Consider the following 26,787-nt stretch of genomic DNA (forward strand, 5'->3'; position numbering starts at 1 on the left):
TTCGTTACCCCAACATTTCACAGACATGGAAACTGAGGCACAGAAATGCTAAGCCACCTGCCCGAGGACACACAGCTAGGAAGTACCCGAAGCCAGAGCATGATCTCCAGAGCCCAGCACCTCCAAATGTCCCGCATTTTGTGCATCTCTCTACACTTCTGAAACACCTAAGAAGAGCCCAGGTCCCGCATGAGTGGCTCAAAATGAACGGGCACATCCTGTCCTCACTTGGAAGGAAGGAGGGACTGGCTCTGGGAACCTGACAGGCTGGCACGTCTGGAGGCAAAAGGCAAGCCAACGGGAGCAGATGGAGCCCAGGCAGCAGATGTTAATGCAGTTTGCTTTTTCCATATGCTTTTCTGTTTAGCTGTAATAAGTGAATTGTTCTTTAATATCTGTCAGGAGCTTCAAACTCTGAAGGCCAGTGGCAGTCGCAGTCACTCAGAAAGACACAAAGGGAAACTGGCTGGGCCGTCTCATCACATCACAGAAGAAGTGTGCAGAGTGTCAAGAAAGATGCCAAGTACAGCATGGTCCAGGCCATATGTAGGCACGTACGCGCGTGTGCACAGTCACACGCACACACACTCACTCTCCAGGTTTGCCTTGACAGCCAGATTCTTGCTTGACATCCTAGAGCCTTTGCAAGCCCACATCGGTGTCCTTGCTACTCAGCAATAAGTATTAAGTGGAATTTCAAATTTTGCCTTTGGAAAAAAGAAAAGCTCCAATTTGAAAAATATACAAATGGCTCAAACTGCTTTGCTACTTGGGACGTGCAAAGCAATCACAACCCATCTTCTTGATAAAATGCAGCAAGAAAACTCTGGACTCCTGTCATTGGGCCTGTTTCTGGATTCTTTGTGTGTCTTGGGTTGGACATGGCCCTACTCATCACCACCACCACCATATGGATATGGGGTTTCGCTGTGCTGTAGACAATATTTTTTCCATCCCTATTTCCACTTGACAACAACTATGAGTCTCAGACAGTGTTTCACCAAGTTCCCACTTTCCTCAGGACACTGCTGTGATTCTCTTGACAGCAATAAGATCTCCCCTCGTGCCCTTACGTCAGACAGGGAGCACGGAGGGAATGGCCTCTTTTTTTTTTTCTTTTTATTTATTTATGCATGAGATACAGAGAGAGAGGCAGAGACATAGGCAGAGGGAGAGGGAGAAGCCGGCTTAGTGCAGGGAGCCTGATGTGGGACTCCATCCCAGGACCCTGGGATCACGACCTGAGCCACCCAGGTGCCCCAGGCCTCTTGTACTTCACTCTTCCACTTTCACACAGAGGAGGTACAAGACCTGACCTGAATCACAGCATTACCTGTGACCAGCTGGGGGCCTTGGGCAAGTTACTTCTACATCTGCAAGCCTCAGTTTCTGCCTCCATAGAATGGGACAAACTAGTTCCTGCCCTCAACAGGCTTGTGAAAATCGAGTGAGAAAATGTAGGTAAGGTACCTGGCACAGTGACAGGCACGCGGCACGCACTTGGAGATCAGTGACTATTACTGTCTGTCCATTACCTTTCCTCTTCATTCATCTCATTGATATTCAAGCACCTTCTAGGCAATATCCATCATTCTAGGTGCAAGGTAGCGAGGTAAGGAGGTGCATGGAACTTACATTCCACAGGCAAAGAGAAAACAGAGCCACACACAGTTGTAAAACATGCCATGATGTGGAGCTGAGTTCTTTAAAGATGCACAAAGCAGGGGATCCCTGGGTGGCTCAGCAATTTAGCGCCTGCCTTTGGCCCGGGGCGTGATCCTGGAGTCCTGGGATCAAGTCCCACATCAGGTTCCCTGCATGGAGCCTGCTTCTCCCTCTGCCTGTGTCTCTGCCTTTCTCTCTCTTTCTCTCTCTCTGTCTCTCATGAATAAATAAATAAAATCTTAAAAAAAAAAAAAGATGCACAAAGCGGGAGAAGGTGGTGGATGGCATTTCAGATGGGGGTCAGGGAAGACCACGCTAGGAGGTGGCATTCAGGCTGCAGCCCGCTGACAGGAAGGAGCCAACATAAGAGGATTCTGGGCGAGGGGCATCAGGCAATAGGAATGATAATAGCAAAGTTCAACAGGCAGGAGTGAGCTTAGGCTATGCAGGTAGGGTGTTAGGATCCCAGGTGTGACAGGAGAGGAAGGTAGGGGTCTGGTGGGGACAGGCCTTGCTGTCCTTGGTGAGGAAAGGCACACTCATTCCAAGCGCCCTGGGAAGCCACTGCAGGCTTTTTGAGCAAAGAGCACACTGTGATCATCAGCCTTACTTTTCAGAAAGGTCCCTGGGCTGGGCCACCGAGAGGCCCTCGTGCTCACCTCTTGCCTACACAAAAGAAAAAGGAGAGGCGGGGACAGAGGTGGAGGCAGCCCTTCCCAAGCCCAGGATGATGAAAACCCACTGCCCAGGCACTGCTCCAGCCTCTCCCATCTCAGAAGTGTTGCCCGGGACAGGTTGGGGACAGGCACAAGTAAAACAGGAAGTGACAGGAATTAATAGTCTTTGGCTGCAAGGTTGGGTAACCATAATCACCCAGCACCCCATTGTGATCTCACACCAGTAAATGGGCCTAAATCACAATTCTAATGAGTCTCAAGTACCAGGCTAGAGCTTATTAATTTGAAGAGCCCCAGCAGCCTTAGGTACCTGTGCTGGAGGGGCTGCTTCTAATCTGCTGTCAGGAGGCCCCTGGCCGCCTCCTTCTGGTGACTCGGTGGCATAATTAATGACTTTGGCACTTCCCACCAGACCTGGGGCTCTGATGCTTTCTGACCTGGGGCGGCCCCTGTCATCTGATAGGCTCAGAGGGGGAGATGCTCACCTGCTGGATTGGGCAGCTGCGAGTTCATGCCCTGGACCAAGAGGCAGCATAATACAGGCCTGGCTGCAAGTTCCACATGAATGCCTGCAAGCTCTGATTTCTGTGGCCTTGGCCGTGATGCCGTTCACCTGCAAGCCAGCATTCACATGGCTCTTGCTTTCTGCTTCCTTCTGTTTTATGGCTGGGATCCTCCTCCTCTCTTCCCACAGACCTCCGATCCTATGTTTGCTAAGGAACTTTCCACGCTGCGCTCGGCTCACTTGGTAGCAAGGGTAAAACCTCCACCCAAATATGCCATTCTGAGAACTTATGCAGTTTATAAACCCCAAGGATCTGGCCCCAAATCTGGTGTGTGTGTGTGTGTGTGTGTGTATGCACATGCATGTGCGCACACATATGGGTTGTGCCAACACCATCACATTAGCAGCAGCTAATGTCTGGAGCTGAGCACCCATGTCCCCCAACCTGTGCTAAACACTTAATTTGCATCATCTCCCTTAACCCTCCCAATACATCTACAACATAGGATCTCTTCATATTCCCATTTTACAGACGAAGAAACTGAAGCTTAAAACGGCTCAGAAACTTGCCCAAGGCCACACAGCTAGCAATTGGGAGGACTGGGGATTTGAGTCAGACTCGTTTCAGTCCATAAGTCAAACCCTCTCACCACCACACTTCCTTGAACAGGTGGACAGAAAGTGGATTACAGGTGGGCAGTAATGGGTGGGAGGGCCGTTAGGTACTGGCTAGACCATCAGGGAGGAGGATGACAGATAACAGAGTTAGAGAAAAACGAATAAAGCCAGAGAATCTCTTCAGGTTCTCGGTCAAGCAGTACAAATGCCCATCAGCCAGGGAAGCTGTCTTCCTTGCCATCCCTTAAGTATCCATGGGTGTTTACTCATGACAGTCTCCAGCCCAGATGGACTTGTCACCCACATGCATCCTTGGTCATTCCAGCACTAAAACTGGCTTAGATTGGGGGGCACCTGAGTGGTCCAGTTGGTTAAGCATCAGACTCTTGGCTTTGGCTCAGGTCATGATCTCAGGGTCATGAGATGGAGCCCCGCGTCTAGCTCTGTGCTGGGCATGGAGGCTTCTTAAGAGTCTCTTTTCCTCTCTCCCTTTGCTCCCTCCCTTAAAAAATCGGCTTAAAGGTTAACATTTATGTGCTCACCAAACAGCATCTTATACACATTAACTCATTTGATCCTCATACATAATGACCCCATGGGAAGGTGTCGTCATCTTCATCATCATCATCTCAATTTTTTAAAGATGTATAAGTCGAGGCAGAGAAAGTTTAAGCAAGCTGCCCAAGGTTTTACATCTAGGGATTGGCACAGTGGGGTTTGAACCAAGGTCTCCTGCTGTCCTAACCATCAGGCGCAACCACTGTTTACTGGACCTTTATACTATTCTAAGCATTTTACAAATACTTTGTGTCATACACAAACTTATGATTCTGGTACTATCTTTATCTCTGTTTTACAGGTAAGAAAAATGAGGTTCAGAGAGGTTGGGCCCTCCCAATGCTCAGATCAGGCTACTGTTCACTTTGTGAGAATTACAGGAAAACAAAACAAAAAAGAAGAATTGTCCCTTACTCTGGGCAATGGCAGTGCAGAGTTTAGGTCTTGATGATTAGAGTGCCCGCTGAATTTTAGCTCCTACTTACTCCTCTGTGCAGTGCGCATCCTGGGCAACTCTACAGAGCAGCACTGTAGCCAGCTAATAAATGGCAGAACTGAAATCCCAACCCAGGTCTGACTTGGATCTGGTTTTAAATTACTACACATATCCCATCACCCACCTCAGGATTTATTTCCTTCTTTTTTTAACCCAATACTAGATTTAAATTCATCCAAGACTGCTCAGAAAATGCCCTGTCCACTATCCTTGAGTGGGGAAAAGCTCAGTAAAGGTATGCTGGCCAGGAGCAGAGGCTTCCAGAACAGACCCCCTCCATCTCCAGGGGCTGTGACTACTTCTTCACAGGCTCAGAAAGACTCTGGGCTCATGGAAGGCAACTCAACTCTGAAACAACTGTCCAATCCTCGCAGCGGGTATCATGGGGGCTTTATCTCCCCGCCCCAATCAGGTAGGCACTTTGCACAGTGACCCTTCCTGATCTACGCTGTCAGGCTGCAATTTAGCCATTCGGAGGATTCTGCTTGAGGCTTCTGCAGCCAAGAGCTTGCTGCTGGGGACGCTCCCAGGGCCCTAGACTTCGAGCAGATGTCGCTCTGTATTAAGGGCCCACTGTGCTGGACTTGGGGATCTCTGCTAAATATTCCCAAGAGAGAAATCAAATGAGGAAAAGGGGATGGGTAACGGGGAGAGAGAAAGGGGGAGAGAGAAAGAGGGACAGATGGAGGAAGGGAGAGAGGGGGAGAGGGAGAGATGGGCGGGGGGGGGTGGTGGTACCAAGTATCTGAAGGAAAAAAACAGGGACACAAACCCCCAAGTCTGTCTGGAATGGAGAGACTGGGCCTTCTGCCTGGGAGTAGAAATCTTTTTTTAAAAAAAGAGCTTACTTTTATTAATCACTTAGTTACAAAGACCAACAGTGAGTCTAATATGTGCCACCTACTATATTAAGCACACTTCTTCGACAGGGGACCTGTAACAGTTACCTGCCCTTCCCCAGTAGAAGAATGGCACCTTGCCCAAGCAGGGAGGCCATAAGATAAGCCAATCACCAGCAAAACCCTTGGGGAGTAACCCCAGGAGCGCAACCCCACTAGTCCAGCATGGCGATTTCTTATGTGCCTGCTGCATGCCAAGGATTGTGCAAGACTCTTTTGTTCCTATTGGGGTTTGGCTTATTATGAGTACAGCAGACTGAGTGTAACTGAAGGCTCCCAGCAATGGTCTGTGGTATCCATGACCTTGGCAGTGTGACTTCGTACCTCCTCCCATCAAGAGGTGGAGGCTATTTCCCCAGACCCGGAAGATGGCCTGCCCGGGGAACTTGCTTTGGCCAAAAGAACCTGATGGAAAAGACCCTGCTTCAGTCTAAGTTCAGTTTCAAGAAGCTCATGTACATACTCTCTCTCTCTCCCAGAACCCTGTGCTGCCATATGGAAAGCTGAGGTTCATCTACTAGGGGATGAGGGAACACGTGAGGGAAGTCCACACGTCCCAGCTGAGACAGCCCTAGAGCAGCCTAGAACAAATGGATCCCCAGACACGAGAGCCACCCAAGATTACAGGAGCCACACCACTGAGACCAGGGATCCTCTAGCTGACCCAAAGACCTGTAAGTAATAATAAATAACAAAACCAGTTACTGTTTTATATGGCTAGGTTTTGGGGTACTTTAATTACCTCGTTACCATCTAAGGTCATTTAGCTACTAAGTGGCGGAGGAGGGATTTTGCACCATTATTAGGGATTGTGGACGATAATTTACAGCAGGGAGAAAAAGGAAACCCAATTCTGTAGAGGGCCAGCTAATGAAGATCTTTGCCTTTGTAGGTCATGTAGTCTTTGTTAGAACTACCCGACTCTGCCAAGCGTGAGAGCGGTCATAAACTACACCTAAACAAGCAGGGGTGGCTGTGTTCTAATAAAACTTTATTTACAAAAACAACTAAAGGGCCAGATTTGGCCCCATGAGCTACCAACTGCCACATCCTTCTCAAGACCACTTCCCAACACCTTCGCCCTTTGTGCCAGCCCTTCGTGCCAGCCCTTCTTCCTTTCCCTGTTGTCTCATTATTCCTTTTCTCTAGGATTTCCATGTAAAAACCCCTCAATTATCTTCTGCCATTTTCATACTCTGCTCCACGACATGTGACAACTAACTCTAAACCCGGCGGCTTTGTTTCCCCAGCGTGTGTGTGACTCGACTCCCTAATTTTGCAAATCTCTGTCATTTCCAAAAATCAGTTTGACTGATGTGTTTTCCCAATGTTAGGTTGATAGCTCTCTGGGTTTCCCTAGGTATGGGAACTTTAAAAAGTTATGATTGTATTCTAAATCCAAGACCCAACATCATCACTGTGACAGTTGGGAATGCAAATTACTCCTGTTCAGAACATTAAAAAAAAAAAAAAGTTTCAGTTCTGTAGCTACAGATATTTGACTCGCTCTATAAAAATTTTACCCTTCACCCCCTAAAAAGGATCCACAGTGACGCAGAAGTAACTCGGGGAGCTGTTTCATCATCTCGCACACCCAGTCTCTGGGGCAACCTCTCTCTAAGAAGCAGGAAAGGCGTGTGATGATGACTTCTTGCAGGGAATACAAATTGGGCTGGGGGAAATGAAATCCCAGAGGTTTCCAGTACTAAGGAAACTCATCTACCTCACCTTGAAAATAGTGTTACAATAGATTTCAATTTCTTCACCTCTTTCTGGCCCTTTCCACTTCTCCGTTGTCCTACTTAGAATATAGGACCTTGGCAATTAAAGTGAATTCTGAGCTCTGTTATTTTTTTCCCCCAATTGAAGGGAAAAAAGAAAAAAGAGACAGACAGACTTGAGAGTTTAGCAAAAGGAACTCATCCAGCTTTGGGGCTGAGAGCCACGTCTTGAACATTTCATCCAAGGTAAGTCAGGGCTAGTGTCAAACTTTCCGTAATTGTTAACAACCTCCTAAGTGAAAATACAAATGTCTATCTGGACTGCTTTTAAGTTCTAAAGTTCCAACGCTAGGAAGGCAGAGGAAGGCCCATCTCCTGTTTTCTCGTGGTTAAATTCCATATCCAAGAAGGGCTGGCCTCTGTCTCAGCACCTGGCACTGAATGAGCTACTTCTAGAGGTGGCCATATGACCAAGGCCAAGGGCAAGGGCAAAGTGAAAAAAGACGCCTCACGGAACAGGATCCCCTGACTGCATGGAGGTACCAGTGCATTCCATGTCCAGAATCGTCTACTGTACTTGGGGCGCCCCAAACAGTTCAAAGCACTCAAGGAAGACCCCCAAGCTTGCCACAGAGCATGCGTCTGTCAAAGTCCCTGAATGACATGCACTTGCCCTGTGCCAGAGGCGGCATTAATCACTTCTAACATAATTATCCCCATTATGCAAAGAAACCAAGACCAAGGCCAAGGGTCCACAAGCAGGGAATGGCAGAGCTGAAATTCTTAGCCTGCTCATCTGATTTCAGAGGCTTCTCTGAATCAAGACAAAATAACTTGACTTAGTGAATGATCCTCTTTTGTGGGGTCGACCAAGTACAGGTGGGGACAAGGTCCTGGTATTGGTCAACTCCCACAGCTCTGCCACGAATCCCCGATCAGCCTCAGGCCATCTGAAAAACGACTTAACACAGAACTTGTATCTGATGAGCAGCATCAAATAAGACATGGGGCCTTTGAGGTTGGTAGCAAGGGATTATTATTTCCCATTGCACAGATGTAGAAACTGGGGCCCAGGGAAATGAAATAGTCTGTCCACCAGCCTATTAGTGGCAAAGCCAAGAACAGACCATGGGTGCTGGCCTTCCAGGCCACAGCCAACAAAGGGGTATGGGTTTGGCTGAGTGAGATGTGCCCAACTGGATTTTGCACAGTCTTTACACACTCCAAGACCAGGAATCCTGTGAGCCTGTCGACCTTGTGTTTCCCGAAAGCTTTGAAATCCAAAATATGCTTCACATCTGGAGTATGCTGAAAAGAGGTTCAGGGGTAGAAGATGCTTAAATAAAAGACATATACAAAGACAGACAAAGCTGGAAATTGTGGTGGGTTTTTTTTTAATCTCAGTAGTTATTTATGTCTGTCTTCCATGTTACAAAAAAAAGCTTAAGAAAAACACACAGTTCCACTGACCAAAAATCAAAGAGACCAAACACAGGGGGTAGAGAGAAGTAAGGAAAGGCATCAAGACAAAAGATCCAATATGAAATCTAAGTTGCTACCAGGAGCATGGTAAACATCCAGAGAATGACCAGAGGTCCTGGGCACTCGAGAGAGGTAGAACTCTATCTCGAAGCTTCCTGGCAGACAGTGCAAAAAGGGAAACACAATTAGTCAACCCTGTGTCACAGATGGGATTCCTCACTTTGCCAAAATGATTCTTTGTCACCCCTCCTTTTTCAGTACCATTAGCTGTGTTCCATTTCCCAGGTATTAATTCTGTGTCTGCATCTGTTGAGCTGATCTGGAATGACCCGCAGCAAGGCTCTGCAGAAAAGCTTCTGAAATCAGATGAGCCGGCTGGTCGGCATCCCTGCTACTGTCAAGTGTTTACTTACTGAGCATCACCTGAACAGACTGCCGATGAAGAAGCTTAAAGCCACTTTAGTAGGAGACGGTGCCACCAGAATAGCAATTGGAAAGGAAGCAGAGAAAAGTCGGGAATTTAAAGTGGAAGTGGATGACAAAACGCACCTCTGGGTTGACGTCATCTGCACGGGGCCACGATGCTTCCAAAACCCCTTTTCTGCACAAAGTGACTGCGTGGGAATAAGGGGACCCTTCCCTAATTCTCTCCATGCCCTACCTTGTCCCGCTGGTGAAGGATGGGAAGCTCACGCTGTTGACCTCAGCCCCAAGCCCTAAGTGGGCCACATGACTAAAAGGCTGGGCAGGAACCACACTTGGGCACTCGCTGTACCCCGAACTCCATGCAACGGAGCTGTGAACTGTCAGGCTCCCTGGAAGACATGGGAGCATCATGGGGCCAAAATTCGGATCCCCAGCAAAGAGAGAAGTGTACCTCAGCCCCTCACCCCTGCCCTGCTCAAGAGCCCCGGGCTTGGGAGCAGCCTTTTATCAGACCTGTGTGCTGGGCTGTCAGGAAGTTGATTCCCTATCTGCTACTCTGGCTGATGTGCGGGGATCCTAGGAAGCCAGGAGGCAAGAGGGGTGGGTGACCAGCAGGACAGGGTACCTGCCACCCCGGGGTTTAGTAACCACTGACACCACCAGAACCCTCTAACACTGCACTGTGGTATTTAATCTTTCGTGGCATTGACCTGCGAGCATCTCCCTAATGCAACCGCCACTTAGCGGAGCCGCTGTAGCTCCCTTAGGATAGCTGTACCAATTAAATAACATGACATTTTAGAGGTGTAAAGCTATGTATTTACTCCCAAACCAGAGGCTTGAGGGCTCTTACTTAAAGATTTTAAGCAGAGGGGGATAAAAAAAGTTTCCCTCTTAGGAGTCAACATCAGTGACCACTGTTTGCTGTGCAGAAAGGCCGGGTGTGGATGCGCCTCAGGGGGCGGCGAGGGGCAGAGGGCAGCACGAGGGCCACGAGGGCAGCACGAGGGCCACGCGCCCAGCACGGGCTTGGAGAGGAACGGGTTCAGATCCTACTGACATGCTATGGGATTCTGAGCTCATTATTCCATCTCTCTGCACCTCGTTATCTCCATCTGCAAAATGGGGCCAACATAGCCATCACCCAGTAGAGGAGATTAAAAGAGAGAAAGCGTTCACGCCACAGTAATTAGGAATCCCCCAAGCAAGCACGCAGTTGAAGGCCGAGCACCTACTCAGAATCGGTGGCTGTTCTCCCTGCAGGGGCTCACTCCTGTGCTAGGCTCAATCTGAGAATCTGCTTCTGTCCCATTCTTTAGGGGCTTCTCACAAAGATGGGGTGGGGAAGGTGGGGAGGAAGGGAAGGTTTCTGGAAAACCTGGTTGCTGGGGCCAGGCTCAACTTGGCAGGTGTCACTGGCAGCCGAGGACACGTGTCTGAGGACCGGGCACCCCGGGGGCTGTCTCAAGGCTGCTCCAGTGCAAGGGGCAAATGATGGGCTTGCTGGCCAGCCCGACTCATCAGAGGATGTGTCACTGCTTTAAAGTACAAAATAAGCAGAGTGCAGGTAACTAAACACTATTTTTATCACCGTTCTGACACTCTCATGCCACAGGCAAAGGCTGCTGCTTGAGGGAGGATGTTTATTCAGAGCAAGGGGCCGCCTGAATACCAATGGGGCTGCTGGCAGGAGGTGGGGCCTCTGGGGCTTCTAGGGGTCAGTGCAGGAGGGGCACAGGGCAGGGCCACGGCCATGTGGGGACAGAGCAGGGCTGAGCCAACAGAGAGAAACACCTACCTCTGCAAACTCAGCTCTGCGCCCTGTGCCCTGCTGCCCTGGGGCAGTGCCCAGTCTCACTTCCAAGCTCCTGTCCCCTTGGGCACCAGGGACAAAACTTATCCTCCGGGTCTGGGCAGGTCAGATCTGAATTATGACAGTTCTGAGCTCCTTCGGGATAGACACTGGATCTGCCACATTCACCATGGTATTCCCAGTAACCAGACAATGCCTGGCACGTGCGTGCAGTAGGCACTGGATAAACATGTCCCCAAAGAAAGGTTATCCAAGGGTTCAGGGGGCATCTGTGAACAATGCAGAGAAAAACTCTTGCCCTCAAACTTTATTCTAGCACAGGGAGACAAATAAATAAAAAATAATAATAATATGCACCAGTAATATGCACAATAGGGTAGAAGGGAGGAGACGGGGGAGGGAGGTGGTGAGGATGCTGGGAGGGAGGGGTGCAATCTTTAAAAGGACAGAGGAGGTCAGCCTTGAACTGAGAGGGTGGGATGCGAGCAGACACCTGATATGGAGGAGTGAGTAGGCTGTGTGGGTATCAGGGAGCAGGACTGCAATGCAAAGGCCCTGAGGTGACTGCGCACCCAGAGGGGTTCACCTCACCAGTGGGGATGAGCAAGGAAGTGGGGATGGAAAAAGTAAAAGCACAGAGAGCAGGAGATAAGGTCAGAGTAGGATCAGAGGCTAGATCACATAAAGCCTTCTGGAGCCGTGGTTCTCAACGGGGACAATTTTACCCCTCACGGGACATCTGGCATGTCTGGAGACATTTTTGGTTGTTACAATTAGGGGTAGAGGGTCCTGGCATTTATCGGTAGAGGCCAGGGGTGCTGCTAAACATCCTGTGATGCAAGGGACAGCCCCGCAAAGAATTACCCGGCCCCAGATGTCACCTAGTGCAAGTCTAGACCATTGTAAGGACTTTTTGGCTTTTGTCCTGAGTAAGTTGAGATTATTTGCTGAATGAACAAACAAATAACACACATGGTAAGTCAGGAGTGTTTCATCTTCTTCAGAGCCCTTTCTCCTATTAATAGAGTCAGGGAAAAGAGAGAAAAGAATAGAGAAAACAGGAGAAAAGAGGGCTTTCTTCCTGCCAAAAGTATGCAGTGGAACTCCTGGTTTTGAAATGTCCTACTTTATGTGCAATCTAAAAGGATGCCAACTGTCTTCTGGCCTGGTGACAACAGAAGGAACTTCTTGGAAAGCTGGCTGTGATAACATGGAGGTGGCCAGAACCTGCCCAAGGGAAAAACACCCAAATCAACAGTAAAAACCAGGTTTATCGGCAACTGGGGTGTATCGGGGCCTCAGCGGAGAGCAGTTCGACGTTCATTTCTTCCCAAGTGAAGATGGGGTGGTGGTGGGCAGGGTAGTGGCTGTGCTGGGGGCTGCTTGGGCGCTTTCACTTCTAGTCACCAGATCCTGGCTGAGCTACTCCTAAAAACCTACAGCCTTGTCTGCATTTCATGTGGGTGATTAAAGCAAGGAGGACTTCATTCCCCATTCCTGCCTCTGAGTTTGTGAATAATCAAAGGCTAATTAGCCAGGGTCCCATGGGATGAGGATTTAGCCATGCAAGACATCTACGAGGCTCCAAAAATAAACTGAGAGGTGGATCTGAGTGCCAGCAGGGATCACTGGGGACGAGGTCAGCTGGGGCCGAACAGGGGTAGGTTTCTCCAGGGCCAGGCTGACCCTCCGGCTCACATGAGGACAAAGGACGAGTCACTGAGAATCTAGTCTTCCTCCACCAAGCTCTCAAATCAATCAAATCAAAGTATTAAGAATCCAGAGTGAGATTTGAGATTAGGAAGGGCTGAGGAAGGCTCTACAGGCCGGAGTCAAACCGTCAGGTTCAAACCCTGGCTCCTCCCCTTCCTGGCTGTGTTAAATGGTCTGAGCCCTTGGAGTCCCAGTTCTCTTCCCCTGTAAAATGGGATCAAACTCAAATAATCACGAAGTGTCCTGGGAAATCATTTCAGCGGGGGAGGGAAGGCATGAGGACAGCAGAAGTCATACATACTGATTCTTGTGCACTAGACACTAGAAGTCAATGTTTAGACTTGTTAATTTGCTGGATTCTTAGAATCCAAGGGGGCATTGGGCATCTCATTTTTTTTAAAGGATTTTGTTTATTTATTTATTCATGAGAGACACACAGAGAGAGGCAGAGACACAGGCAGAGGGAGAAGCAGGCTCCAGGCAGGGAGGCCGATGTGGGACTTGATCTTGGGACCCTGGGATCATGACCTGAGCCACCCAGGTGTCCCTGGGAACCTCATTTTAACATGAGAATGCTGTAATTTAGGGGCAGTAAGCCACGTACTGGGGCCAGGGAGCAGGACTCCCCTTCCACCATGTTCTCTTAGAAATGCCACCCAACGCCGAGCACCGTGGACTTCTCGGTGTGCTGTCAGGCCGGGTCCTCACAACATGCATGCGAGCTGGCTACAAATGCTGCCGTCGTTCCATCTGACAGAGGAGGAAACCCAAGCCTGTCCCTCCATGTCCCCACTTGCCAAAGGTCTCTACTGGGAAAGCACAGCCCCCAGGGAAAAGTCCAAACCAATGCAAAATGTCATTCGGGTTAGGTGGTAGCCACGTGGGGCAAGGAGAGGGGTCCTATCTGCGGTTGCTCAGCACCTAAAAGCCCGGGGCGTGGTACTGGCACAAAAACAGACACATAGATCAATGGAAGAGAATAGAGAACCCAGAAGTGGACCCTTAACTTTATGGTCAACTAATACTCGATAAAGGAGGAAAGACTATCCATTGGAAGAAAGACAGTTTCTTCAATAAATGGTGCTGGGAAAATTGGACATCCACATGCAGAAGAATGAAGCTAGACCATTCTCTTTCACCATACACAAAGATAAACTCAAAATGGATGAAAGATCTAAATGTGAGACAAGATTCCATCAAAATCCTAGAGAAGAACACAGGCATCACCCTTTTTGAACTCGGCCACAGTAACTTCTTGCAAGATACATCCACGAAGGCAAAAGAAACAAAAGCAAAAACGAACTATTGGGACTTCATCAAGATAAGAAGCTTTTGCACAGCAAAGGATACAGTCAACAAAACTCAAAGACAACCTACAGAATGGGAGAAGATATTTGCAAATGACATATCAGATAAAGGGCTAGTTTCCAAGATCTATAAAGAACTTCTTAAACTCAACAGCAAAGAAACCAACAATCCAATCATGAAATGGGCAAAAGACATGAACAGAAATCTCACAGAGGAAGACATACACATGGCCAACACGCACATGAGAAAATGCTCTGCATCACTTGCCAACAGGGAAATACAAATCAAAACCACAATGAGATCCCACCTCACACCAGTGAGAATGGGGCAAATTAACAAGGCAGGAAACAACAAATGTTGGAGAGGATGAGGAGAAAAGGGAACCCTCTTACACTGTTGGTGGGAATGTGAACTGGTGCAGCCACTCTGGAAAACTGTGTGGAGGTTCCTCAAAGAGTTAAAAATAGACCTGCCCCACGACCCAGCAGTTGCACTGTTGGGGATTTACCCCAAAGATACAGATGCAATGAAACGCCGGGACACCTGCACCCCGATGTTTCTAGCAGCAATGGCCACAATAGCCAAACTGTGGAAGGAGCCTCAGTGTCCATCGAAAGATGAGTGGATAAAGAAGATGTGGTTTATGTATACAATGGAATATTCCTCAGCCATTAGAAACGACAAATACCCACCATTTGCTTCAACGTGGATGGGACTGGAGGGTATTATGCTGAGTGAAGTAAGTCAGTCGGAGAAGGACAAACATTATATGTTCTCATCCATGTGGGGAATATAAATAATAGTGAAAGGGAATATAAGGGAAGGGAGAAGAAATGTGTGGGAAATATCAGAAAGGGAGACAGAACGTAAAGACTGCTAACTCTGGGAAACGAACTAGGGGTGGTAGAAGGGGAGGAGGGCGGGGGTTGGGAGTGAATGGGTGACGGGCACTGGGGGTTATTCTGTATGTTGGTAAATTGAACACCAATAAAAAATAAATTAAAAAAAAACAAACCAAAAAAATCCCACGAAAACCTTTCTAACTGGATTATCAAGAAAATTATGCAATATTTATTATATAATGTTATCTGTGTATATACACTATGTGTATACTATGTACACTATATATTGTGTCTGGAATATAATAAAAACTCAATAGGATGTAACTTTTGTTGTTAATGCCAATGCTAATAATATGTTACAAGTCAAAGGGAGCTTCTAAGCCTAGTTAATAAATATTGTTGGTTGAAAATCAACAATATATAAGCTTTTAGACAATGTGTAGTGGAACATATAAAAAAGCTGATTCTATATTCTAACTTCTGTCCATTACTTCTTTCTTATGTTTTGTTCTTTACTATCATTGCATCACTAATTTAAGAATAAAAATGTGAATCTGTGGGCTTTTCATTTAAAAAAAAAAAAACAAAAACATTCGGGGCCAGCAAGTTCACAGTTCATCCTCACGGACAGCCTGAGGGCAGCTGCTCTCATTGTTCCCATTTTAAAGAGGAGGGGGAGGTTCAGGGAGGTAGAGGAATTTAAGCCAATTTAAGGCTGGTGAATGGAAGTGCTGGGATTCGAACCAGGTTAGTTAACATGTTCCCAGCCACTGTGAGGCCCTTCGAAGTCTTTGTTAAATATGACGATGGGAGTCAGGAATCCAAAAAAACTGTTCAATCAGCAGCCATGGTTCTCTGACAGTTCATTCTCCCACCTCTGGCCTTGATCTTTTTCTGACGGGGAAGGGGTTCAGGGGGATATCCCTCAGTTATGACTTCATGGGTGGCTCTACATTGATCTTAAACCAGTGCTTTCCAAGGAAAATGCTATAACCTACCTCAGGGCCTTTGCACTCACTGTTCTCTAGGCCTGAAAAAAAATATCTGCTAGTTATCTTCATGGTTCACTCCTTAGGCAACAGTTCAGAAGACACTTCAAGAACTACCTCCCCCCCACCCAGTAGGCATTCCCTATCCCTCTTCCTTCCCATGTCACTTGTATTTAGGATATTACCTATTTACTGCTTGTCTTATTCTCCAACTGGAATGTAAGCTACTTTGTTACCTCCCTTATGTATTCATAAGCTTTCTCTGCCGCATGACAGAAATTGGGTAAATATTTGTTAAACGGATGCCTGAATGCACCAAACCCGTTTCTGTGCACCTACTAGTCTCCAGGCAGAAAGCAAGGGTAACCCCACCACCGTGATGGGAACCAGCCACATGCAAGTATCAACCTGGCTGCTATGTTTACTAGGCAAACTTGAGTTGGAATAAACAGCTTGTAGGATGGGAGTAGGGGCAGTCGGTAAGCCAAGGCCAATCTTCATAGCCAGACGAAGTAGCCAGTAGATTCTATTTGCACAGAATACCTCTGAGTCCTCTCCATCCCCTTAACCCGCTCTTCCCTAAGGACCTTACAAAACAAACCTCCACTGGATACCAACCACTGGGTTCAAATATTCAGATGACTGTGATCGTGCAGCAGGCTGTAATGACAGGCAATGCTGCTGCAGAGGGATCACAGACCCCCCACAGGAGGGTTCATGATTTTCTAGCAGAGGTCATGGTACATGGGGGTTGATTCAGTCTTGACCCAGCAGTAGGGATTTTACCAATTCTGACCAGATTTTACCAGGACAAGCGACTTCAGTTTGCTCCCCCCACTCTTGGGGACCGAACGAGGACCGCTCATCTGGATTTCCCTGACTGCTATAGGACAGTAGATCCCTTAGAAATGGAGGCCACAGGCAAGTCTGCAGGATGAGATCCTGCTCTTTGAGGAAGGCTCGAACAGAGCAGCAGCACAGGAAGGACCCTTCTCCCAACCCTCCCAACCTGGTGGGTGTTGAGCCCCAGGAGAAGCCACGCCGCTGCTTTATTCCAGCCCCATTTCGAAGTGTGCACCCAGCCAACATGATGAAACAAAAGCTAGCTGCCTGGACTTTCTTTTAGTGAGATGAGAACTGAGGTTCAAAAATAAACTGTGCAAAGCCACATGGAGAAACACCAGACGATGGAGAACTGGGCGACCGAGTGCATTAAAGGTGGCAGGGTGGGGAGCCCATGTCTCAGTCAATAACCAGGTCAGCTGGAATCTGGGGTGGGTCAAGACAGTTGCTTAGCTGCTAAGAAAGTGGTGCAATTGACCTTGGACATCTGGGGGAAGTTTCAGCTCTGAGGAGACGTTTCCACACTCCCAACAAAAATGTTACCGTTTGGCAAGGGCACAGTGATTCCACTTCTAGGAATTTAACCTTCAGGGTTGCTTGTACTTCAGTAAAACCACACGTGGGCAGGGAGGATGGTCACTACAGAGTTTTTAGAATCAAAAGACGGGAATCCACCGCAGCCTTCTTCAGTTGTGGCCAGGTCAGGTACCCGACGCTCTGCTCATGCAAGTGGAAAATGATGTGGCAATTAAGAAGGCGGCAATTCTATATGCACCAACCAGAACAATCGACAGGATGTAGGGATAAGTGGAAAAAAAGCAAGACTCCTAACAGGGGATGTACCTTGTCACCAGGGATTAGGAGGAGCAGCTCAAAGCGCAGTCCAGAGCCAGCCCCTCTAAGACGGGACTCTCAATTACCTCTCACTAGCTTGGCGACTTTGGGCAAGTTACTCTGCCTCTAGGGAACTCAGTTTCTTCATCCACCCAGTGGACCTCTAAGAAGTGTTAACATATCAGGACGCCTGGGTGGCTCAGGGGTTGAGCATCTACCTTCGGCTCAGGGCGTGGTCCTGGAGACCCAGGATCGAGTCCCGCATCTGGCTCCCTGCATGGAGCCTGCTTCTCCCTCTGCGTATGTCTCTGCCTCTCTCTCTGTCTCTCATGAATAAATAAAATCTTAAAAAAAAATGTGTTAACATATCTAAGCACACATTCTCAATGGGGCTGGCATGTCCCCCCCATGGGGGTGAAAATCAGAGAGAGAGGTGGTGAAAAGAATCATAGATACTACAATGGTCTGGGGTCCTCCTAAGCTGGAACCCACCTGATAAATCTCATCCCTTAATATTTAATTTCTCTCACGAGGGAGAATTTAAATTTTTCTTCTTAGGAGGATGACAATGAAAAAAAGGTTGATGAACACACTGGTCAAGAAGTACTCAAGCTGCAGGAGGCAAATGGGGACATTTACCTGTGACATTGCCGTCAGGCTTAAATGCAATAAGAGCTGCAGAGACCACAAGGCTCTTTATCCAGGTCCCATTACAACACCAGGCAGTGAATGCAAATAAATGATGCAAATAAATCCCCATTTCACGGATGAGGAACCTGAGGTCCACATGGTGGGACTAGGCCAGAGGTCAGAAACATAGCCAGGCTCTTCACCCCAGAGCTTCCACTTTATGCACAGCTGGTGCCTGAAGCCCACATGGTTCGCACAGGTGCCCTGAAATCCACTCCAGGTCATGTCAGGTCAACCCAGATCCAGCTTTGCAGACGGGCCCTTGCCCATTTGAACACTAGTATAGGATGGCGAGTCTAGCCCAGGAACAGCTACAGCAGGTGGCCTGGAACTGCCATCATGTCCACCTGAGGAAGTCACAGGGCTGCTGGTCCTTTGCCCTCATGGAGGCGGCCCCCCTGGAGAGAAATTTTCAGCTGCCCTGAGTATAAGAACAGTCCCATCTGCTGGGAGCATTGGTCTGTGTCACTTATTTGGTCACAGGGTGATGGAAGCGAGTAGACTCGTTTCTCCTGCTGGCTGCCCCAAAGTTCTGAGCCCAATCTCTGGTTTCCCCAGAACATAGTCTTTGAGGTCTGAGTTTTATTATCAATCCTGACTCCAAATTAAGGCCCCACCATCATGTCTCCCTCCTTCGGCCTCATTTGAATTTATGCCGTCTTGTTTTGTAGACTGCCATGCAACCACCTTCCTAAAATAGGGAGGGGTATAAAGAGACACATCAGTAAACACACATGGAACTCCAAAGGTTCCAAAAAAAGCCATCACTGTTAATCACTCACTGAGCTATGTCACCCACTGCCCCAGGGGCTTTTGAGAGAAGCTGGGAAGGCAGGGGCTGGCCCTTTGGCCTGGAATGGGTGAGGCAGAGAGAAAGGAAGGAGAGGTCTCATGAGATGAGGCATACATGGGGAGGAAGAGTGGGAACAGGAGAGCTTTAGTCATGGTGGTCTCAGCTGGCAGATCAACAGGTTCCCTGGTGCCTTTGCTCACTACAGTCAGGACCTACTGTGTGCAGAGCACCGTGCTCTGCACACAGAAGTGGAACCAAACAGACCTTCACTACTACACAGGCAGATGGCGGTGGTTGTGACAGAGGCCGTAGGTCCGCAAAGCCTCCAATGACAATCAGACCTTTTACAGGAAGCCTGTCAACCCCACGTTTTATTTGTTAGTACACAAAAATGTTCAAATTCTCTCATCTACTACACGGACGTGATAAGCATTGCAAGGCTCAAACAGCAGAACGCACGGGAGGCTCTGAGACAGCAGCCTTGACCTAGACACTGCAGTACTTTTTCTGTGCTCAGGATTACAGATATCACGGTGCCCGGGAGTAGGGGGAGGAATAACCCCCAGCATACCTTTAAAACCCATTTGGCCTTCTTGTTTCTGATCCTCGGAAGAGGTATAATTATTTGATCGAAGTAATCCAGGCATCTTACAGGCCATTTTATTATGTCCTCTTGATGTTCAGATGAATGTACTTATTCACTCCTTCCACATTTCTGAAATTGAGGCTCACCTTCCGGTCAATGTGAACGTTTGATTTGTTAATTCCTATTTGTTGAGAACCAACTGTGTGGCAGGTGCTCAAGGTCTGTGAAAGTAGGTGAGCAATACTGTGTGTGTGTGTGTGTGTGTGTGTGTGTATAGAATTAGAGGACAAAAGTCATGCTCGCTTGGAGTTTAGCTGGAACAGGAGAGGCACACAGAGTGTACAGAGACTGTCAGTTGGTGATAACAGCTATGAGGACAACCGAATCAGCACAGAGGGACAGAGAACAATGGTAGTTTGCAGTCTGAAGAGAGATGGTCAGGAAGGCCTCCCCAAAGGACGAGCTTTGAGCAAGGAGCCGAGATAGCTGAGGAAGCAAGCGTGCTGGAGTTTGGAAGCACAGGGCTCTAGGCAAGGAGAAGAGGAGTGCAAGGCCCAGGGCAAGGATGCCTGTCTTTGGCAGCGTGTCTTTTTTTCCCCTTCCCCTCCTGACGCCAGAGCCGCTGCTAATGCGGTGCTATCCTTGGATTACAGAAATGCTGTATTTGCATGGCATAGGCATGGTGTGCAATAATGGTGCAGGGATTTGGGATGGGAACGGGAGAGTGGGGACTGGAACATTTTATTTCAGCTTACTCCTCAAGCTCAGCTCCTTTGAAAGAGCTGATGTGTTTTCTTGGCCATAAACCTGCTGTAAGCCTATGTACAAAAGCATCACCTGTCAACAACCTAGTAAATCCATAGGTAAGTTTTTTTTTTTTTCCCCTGCAAAAACTCGTGGGAACCCAAAGGGTTGTAATGGGCAAAGTTGTAGGACCAGTTCAGGCAGTCCCAGTTCCAACTTTGCACTTGGTGAGTAAACCTGAATGAGAAGGTGTTGATTTTTGCAGAATGTTCGCATGGCATTCAAGACAAATCCATTAGTGTATAAATCCTGAAACTTCGCATAGACAGAGGAGAGAATGAGGTAACGAAGTCGTGCCTGTGACACTTCTCTGCCAGGGTCCTCGCAGCCTCTTCAAGAACAAAGCCATAGTCCAAAAAAAGAAAGGGCACCAGCCTCTGGGCGACAAAAACCTGATCCTAAGTGTTTCCAGCGACATTCACTGTCGCTTCTGAGTGTCTACTGTGGCCACGAACAACTTACTGTGACCCTGCAAGCTCTCCCTATTGTATGAGGAGAGGGCAGGTCAGGAAGGCACGGATAGACTCAGAAGCTCATCCCAGTTTCCCTGGCAGGATGCTCCCAGGCTTGACTACCTGGAACAGGAGGTGAGTTGTTTGCAGACTTGGGTTCAAGTTCATGTGTGCACCCGGAGTATAAATCTACAGTTACTGGGACGCCTGGGTGGCTCAGCGGTTGAGCACCTGCCCCTGGCTCAGGGCGTGATCTGTGGTCTCAGGATCAAGTCCCACATCAGGCTCCATGCATAGAGCCTGTTTCTCCCTCTGCCTACATCTCTGCGCCTCTCTCTCTCTCTCTCTCTCTCTCTCTGTGTGTCTTTCATGAATAAATAAAATCTTAAAAAAAAAATCCACAGTTACTGATCTAACTGCTCTCTCTGATGTCCAAAACCATGCCCTTCTGGGTTCTAGCAGACAGCAGATTAGACAGGAGGGGAGATTAGCCTCTGGTCCCAGTGTGTATGGGGGAGAGGAGGGGAAGGGCACAGGATAGGAGATCGGTACACCTTCCCATCCCCTTCAGGCATCACAAATCACAGCACAGCGTAGCAATCACGGGTAACAGTGATGCTGCTGTTGAGAGCATTTTGTTCCTCAGATCCTGTTTTCCAAGGCACAGAAGACCGAACACATCTCATGAAGGCAAGTTAACTAAATTGTAGGAGGAGGCACTTTAACGGTCAGCTGTAGTGATCCAGAACTTTCATTTATAGTACAGAATACCTTCTTTCTTAAGGCTGCTCAACATACGAACTTCTACTCTAGCAAGCATTCATTACTGTTAAGACCCCACATACCCGGCACTTTTATTTCCGGATGCAAAGAGCCAGGTCTCAAGTCCGCACATGTGAGAAACAGCCTTACGTGCTGACACCCTTCCCCTGGGCAAGCGGGCAGCCACGGGGAGCTGGGTGGGGGTGCTCACTCATTTCTTCCAACTGGGCTGTGACCTACCCATCACTCCTCTGGCTTTAGGCTGAGCCTAGCTGTGGGGGATGGGGTGCCCTCTCCAGCTGACAACTGCGGTTATGTCCCCCTCCTTGACACACACGGAGACAAGCACGCCAGTCACGGGGAAACAAACTGCAAAATCAACCCAGAGAGCCCGTGACTCACTAAAGGACACCGGGGACAGCTGGAAGCTTTTTACTCTCGCTTTTTCCAAGTGGGATCATTTTCAGGGTAACTCACCAAGTGCATGCGTCTATTACGCAATTAGATGCAGGGTGTTGTAGACCCAATGTTTGTGTCTCCCCAGAATTCATGTTAAAATCCAAACTCTCAATGCGATGATGTTGGAAGGTGGGGTTTGGGGAGGTTGACCACATCATGAGGGTGGATCTGTCATGAACGGAGTCAGCCAGCACCGGTGCCTTCTTTCTGCCACGTGAGGATGCCACAAGAGGTTGGTCATCAGAAAACGGGAGGAAGGAGGACTATGCTGGCGCCAGACTTCAGAACTCTGAGCAATCAATGTTTGCTGTCTATAGTACCCGGTCTATAGTACTGTCACGGCAGCCAGAGCAGACTAAGGCAGGTGGACATCATTTTTGTACTCAAATTTAGGGAGGGAAAAAGTGACAGCATGAGAGAGGGGGTTGGGGAGGAGAGAGGAGAAAGAGAGAATACTAGAGAGCAAAATTTCAGACTAAACAGGATTTTTGCAGCTTACACATGAACTTTCAAAACTAAACTCGAGGTAAGATGCAATTTCTCTGCACCTGTGTTTCACTTTATACAGTAGACAGACTTCTGAAAAACTGGATACAAACAGGAATTTTTAGGGGCACCTGGGTGGCTTGGTGGTTGGGTGCCTGCCTTCGGCTTAGGTCATGATCCCGGGATCTGGGATCGACTCCTGCGCATCAGGCTCCCTGCATAGAGCCTGCTTCTCCCTCTGCCTAGGTCTCTGCCTGCCTCTCAGTCTGTGTCTTTCATGAATAAATAAATAAATCTTAAAAAAAAAAAAACAGGAATTTTAAAAAGTCCTTTTTGTATACAGCTTTGAAAGCTCACAGCTATCTTAGTTTGGGCCACTATAGAAAATATGCCTGAGACCAGGGAGCTTACATAGCAGATATTTACTGCTCACAGGTCTGGAGGTGGGGAGTCTTAGATCAGGGCACCAGTTTGGTCCAGTCCTGGTGAGAGCGCTTTTCCTGGCTTGTAGCCAGCTGCCTTCCTGCTGTGTGCTCACATGGTAGAGAGAGGAGGGCTCTGGTCTTTCTTCCTTTACTTATAAGGGTCCTAATCCCATCATGGGGCCCCAACCTCATTACTTCATCTAACCCTAATTCTTCACCAAAGACCCACCTCCTAGTACCGTCACATTGAAGGTTTGGGCTTCAGAAATATATGGATTTGGGGAGATACAAACATTTATCTTATACCATCCCCAAACCCATTCATGAAGATAAGGGTCCTTTGGAAAGAGAGAACATTGGTCCCTAACCTCTAAAACGCATCCTTTAGGCAAGTTTGAGTTTCCAAATCTTTTGAAAGTTCTTATATTTAGGAAGCTAAAATAGTATTAGAGGCATGCATTCCGGCCCCCCTCATTATGCAGAGGAAGGGTTTGAGTTCAAAGAGGCAACATGACTGACCCAAGGTCATGCAGCTGGAGTGAGTCAGAGCTGAGCTTTGAACCAGAATTCGCCCTTCTTGACAGTTATTCATTCACTTGTCCTGCCTGAAATAAGCGGGCCAGGGCCTGGGGTCTGGGAATCCATTGTTATGTGAGCCTGTAGTTTTAATGCTCTATTTTCTGGAAGTCAAAACTACACCATCGAGGTATTGCTCTTTTTCATTATGGAGTCATCTTGATTTTATTTATATTTTGCAGCAAAATGATTTAAATCGAATGTGCTTGGGCACAGAGGAAATCTGACCTGAAAGACGGTCTTTGTGGCAGAAAGAGAGCCAGCAGATACTTATTTCCTGCCTTTCCAAGGCCAGTAACATCCTGGTACAAGGGGATTCATCAATACATCTTTCATAAGGGCTTCTCTGCACAGTGAGGTGGAAAATCTTTCCAATGACTCTGGCCCATTTGTAACTCTGCCCTGAATAAAAGGAGGGATTGATCTGGTCTTGGACCGCTTCCATGCCCAGGGGCCTTCCTTCGCCCTAAGAGGCAGAGTCTGCAAATGGAATTCAATTGGGCAATTGCTCCCAGAGAGCAAGCCCAGTAGGGGTCAGCACGGCCTCCTCCGAAGAGTGAACAGGGAAGGGTTAAAGTGTGCTCAGCCTTGCTCTGCTGGGATCTGCAAGAAGGAGTGAGGCCTGAAAGTCTCTAATATAAAGAGGTTTAAGAGGACTCAGAGGGAAGGCTTGGCACTGGATGTTCAAAAGCTGCACCTCAGTTTCCCCTCCTGGTGACCCCCAATGAGCAGGTGATGTGACACTGCCTCACTGCATCCATCAGCCAGTGGGTTGGCATTTCTTAAGCATCCTTAATGAGCTGGCAAAGTGGGATTGCTCCAAGGCTCTGTTACAGGGCAGAGGGGCATGGGGGCTTGAAAAGGATGGCCATGGCTCTGGACACATCTAAGACCACATTATCTCCCCATATGGCAGCCAACACTCTGAGGGCTTCCCTGGCTGGGAGACCCAGAGGCCTGATACCAGTTTTAGGTGCTGACGTTTCGGCAACCAACTCCTCCCCTCTGGGCTGTGCTTTGCTCTTCTCTAAGGGAGGCTGCTTAGGGCAGCGGTTGTCAATTTTTGGGAGGGGGGACATTTTGTCCTCTCCCTGGAGAGATTTCTAGAGACATTTTTGGCTGTCACACTGGGGGAGGGTAAGGGGGATGGGTTGCTATTGGCATGTAGTATACAGAACCCCAGGATGCTGCTAGACATGCTACAGTGCATAGGGCAGCATCCCCACCCCCAACAAAAACATTCCAGATCAAAATGTCAGTAAGTGCCCAAATCGACAAAGTGCAGAGAACTCTCTATTTGCATCTTCACACGGCGAGTTCAGTTCTGAGACACTGGCCCACACTCTTGTTCACCTACCCAAGACCTCATCCCAATCCCTACCTTCTTTCCTACTTCCGAGGCATGTGAATTTGAACGAGATCCTTCTCTTAGCCAAGCATCAGCTTCAATGTTGAGATCAGTGGAATTACAGAACCTGATTTACCAGATTTGCCATGAGGATTAGAAATCAGTACCCTTCCCAGTACCGGACACTCAGTAGATGTTCAACAAATAGGACACATTATCTTCTGTAGGGAAAATAGTATCTCTTCCAATCGTCGTGAGGGTAAATAAAACATGAAGCCTAGCAACATAGAGGATATGGAGTAAATCTTGGTTGGTGAAGGCAAAGGATCAAAACATGAACACAAATGAGAGTGAGAAGAACCAATGAAGGCTCATGGAAAAGTAAATGTCCAGCATGGAGCTTAGCATGCAGAGTGCTCAAAATGTATCTGCTCGATGGAGAGGAGGCAGCTCAGAGAAGTAGAAGGATCTACACCAGAATTTCTCAACCTCAGCATTATAGACACAGGGGCCTGACAATTCTTTGCTGTGGGAGCTACTGCACATACCATATGCTATTAGTAGCATCCCTGGCCCCTACCCACTGTGCCTGTAGCATCCCTCCCTCCTTCCCTATCCAGGTTGTGACAACCAAATATGTCTCTGGCCCTTGGCAGGTGTTCCCTGGGGAACACACTGGGCGCCCCGGGGTGGGGTGGGGGGTACAACTATCTCTGGTTGAGAACTACTGGTCTAAAAATGTCTGACACATAGTTGGTCTCTTACTCAACAAATATGCTGGAAGGAGGCAGGGATGGGGGAGTGAGAGGATGAAGCTGACCTGCAGGATGGCTTGCCTTGGCTGCCCCAACTGGCTCTCACTCATGACGAACAAGGGGAAAGAGGCTTGTTCCACAGGCAGACACCAGCTCAGTTTCTCTGAAACACTCTTCCTCAAGTGTACTGTCTGTGCTCTGCCTTAAGAGGGCAACTCTTTTGAGAATCCATTTTTCCAGTCCTAAGAGTTTTATGTGGATACTGCAGTCAATACCCACATCACTCAACCTGCTTCTCATCCCTCCCCCTTCAAAGGGATTCTCTGGAAGTACTTCTAGTCCCAAATAGTTTAATGTTTCTATTGTGGGGATGAGCCATTGTAGTCAAGAAGATTAAGAGGTGTGTAGTTACTTTGTGTTGGTAGTCGGAGGCTGAGAGGTGGAAAAACCCATGCGTCTCCAGCGTCAGAGCACAACCTTCAGGCAGATGGCGAGGGGGGTGATGTCGGGAGAAAGGGAAAAAGCACAGGTTACAGGGTGCACAGGTGAAGGGGCTGCTGGGAACACACGTGGGGCGGGGGGGGGAGAGAAATCAGTGAGTTCAAAAGCAGCTGGGCTCCAAGGTGGGGCAGGGGTGGGACCACAACCAGATTGAAACTTCCAGGACGGGCCTTCCAGAATAAGCTATAAGGGAGTAGCCTCACTGGACACTTCCCTTCTTCCTCATATCCCAGATCCCACCTTGGCCATGTCCTTGGTCTTCCTGCAGCTTCACCATCACCTGCAGCCAAACATGAGGAGCAGACTCTGGACCAATCCCCACCCCATGCTCACCTTACCCACTCATGCCTCCCTTTTATCCCCTATCGGCCAGAGCAATCCTTTGAAAAGGTCAATCAGATGCTACCCCTTTGCTTAAAATCCTCACATTTCTATTTTTCTTGGTACAAAGATGGAAATCGTATTGCAGCCTGCAAGTCCTGGCTGCTGCCCGCCCTCCACTGGCCCCCTCTCCACTCTGTCTTGCTTCTTTAGAATTCTTTCCAGTCATTACCAGTTTCCCACTTGGACCAGGACCTTTGCACATGCTGCTTCCTCTTCCTAAAATAATCCTTACCCAGGCTACACTCCCTTCCTCTCAGCTTAACTGTCACTTGCCTAGCGAGATTCTGCTGGCCTTCCCCGGCCACGTCCACTGCACAACAGTCTCAGAACACTGGGGCATTCATCCCACCGCACTGAGTCTGTCTCAGTGACTGGCC

The 26,787-nt window shown here is 48.3% G+C and overlaps 1 protein-coding gene and 1 long non-coding RNA gene across 3 annotated transcripts in view; one reads left to right on the top strand and one right to left on the bottom strand.

Moving 5' to 3' along the window:
- Positions 1-26,787, bottom strand: part of XYLT1 (xylosyltransferase 1) — a 304,358-nt gene that overhangs the window by 146,920 nt on the left and 130,651 nt on the right.
- Positions 2,640-9,014, top strand: LOC111096293. Of its 2 annotated transcripts, none has more exons than XR_005360884.1 (5): positions 2,640-3,099; positions 4,683-4,931; positions 5,898-6,092; positions 7,288-7,385; positions 8,907-9,014. It is a non-coding gene; the product is annotated as an uncharacterized LOC111096293 (long non-coding RNA). The 2 variants fall into 2 exon arrangements; XR_005360885.1 differs by lacking the exon at positions 2,640-3,099 and adding an exon at positions 3,139-3,539.

Source organism: Canis lupus, chromosome 6 (assembly GCF_011100685.1).
Source record: "Canis lupus familiaris isolate Mischka breed German Shepherd chromosome 6, alternate assembly UU_Cfam_GSD_1.0, whole genome shotgun sequence".
Taxonomy (NCBI): Eukaryota; Metazoa; Chordata; class Mammalia; order Carnivora; family Canidae; genus Canis; species Canis lupus.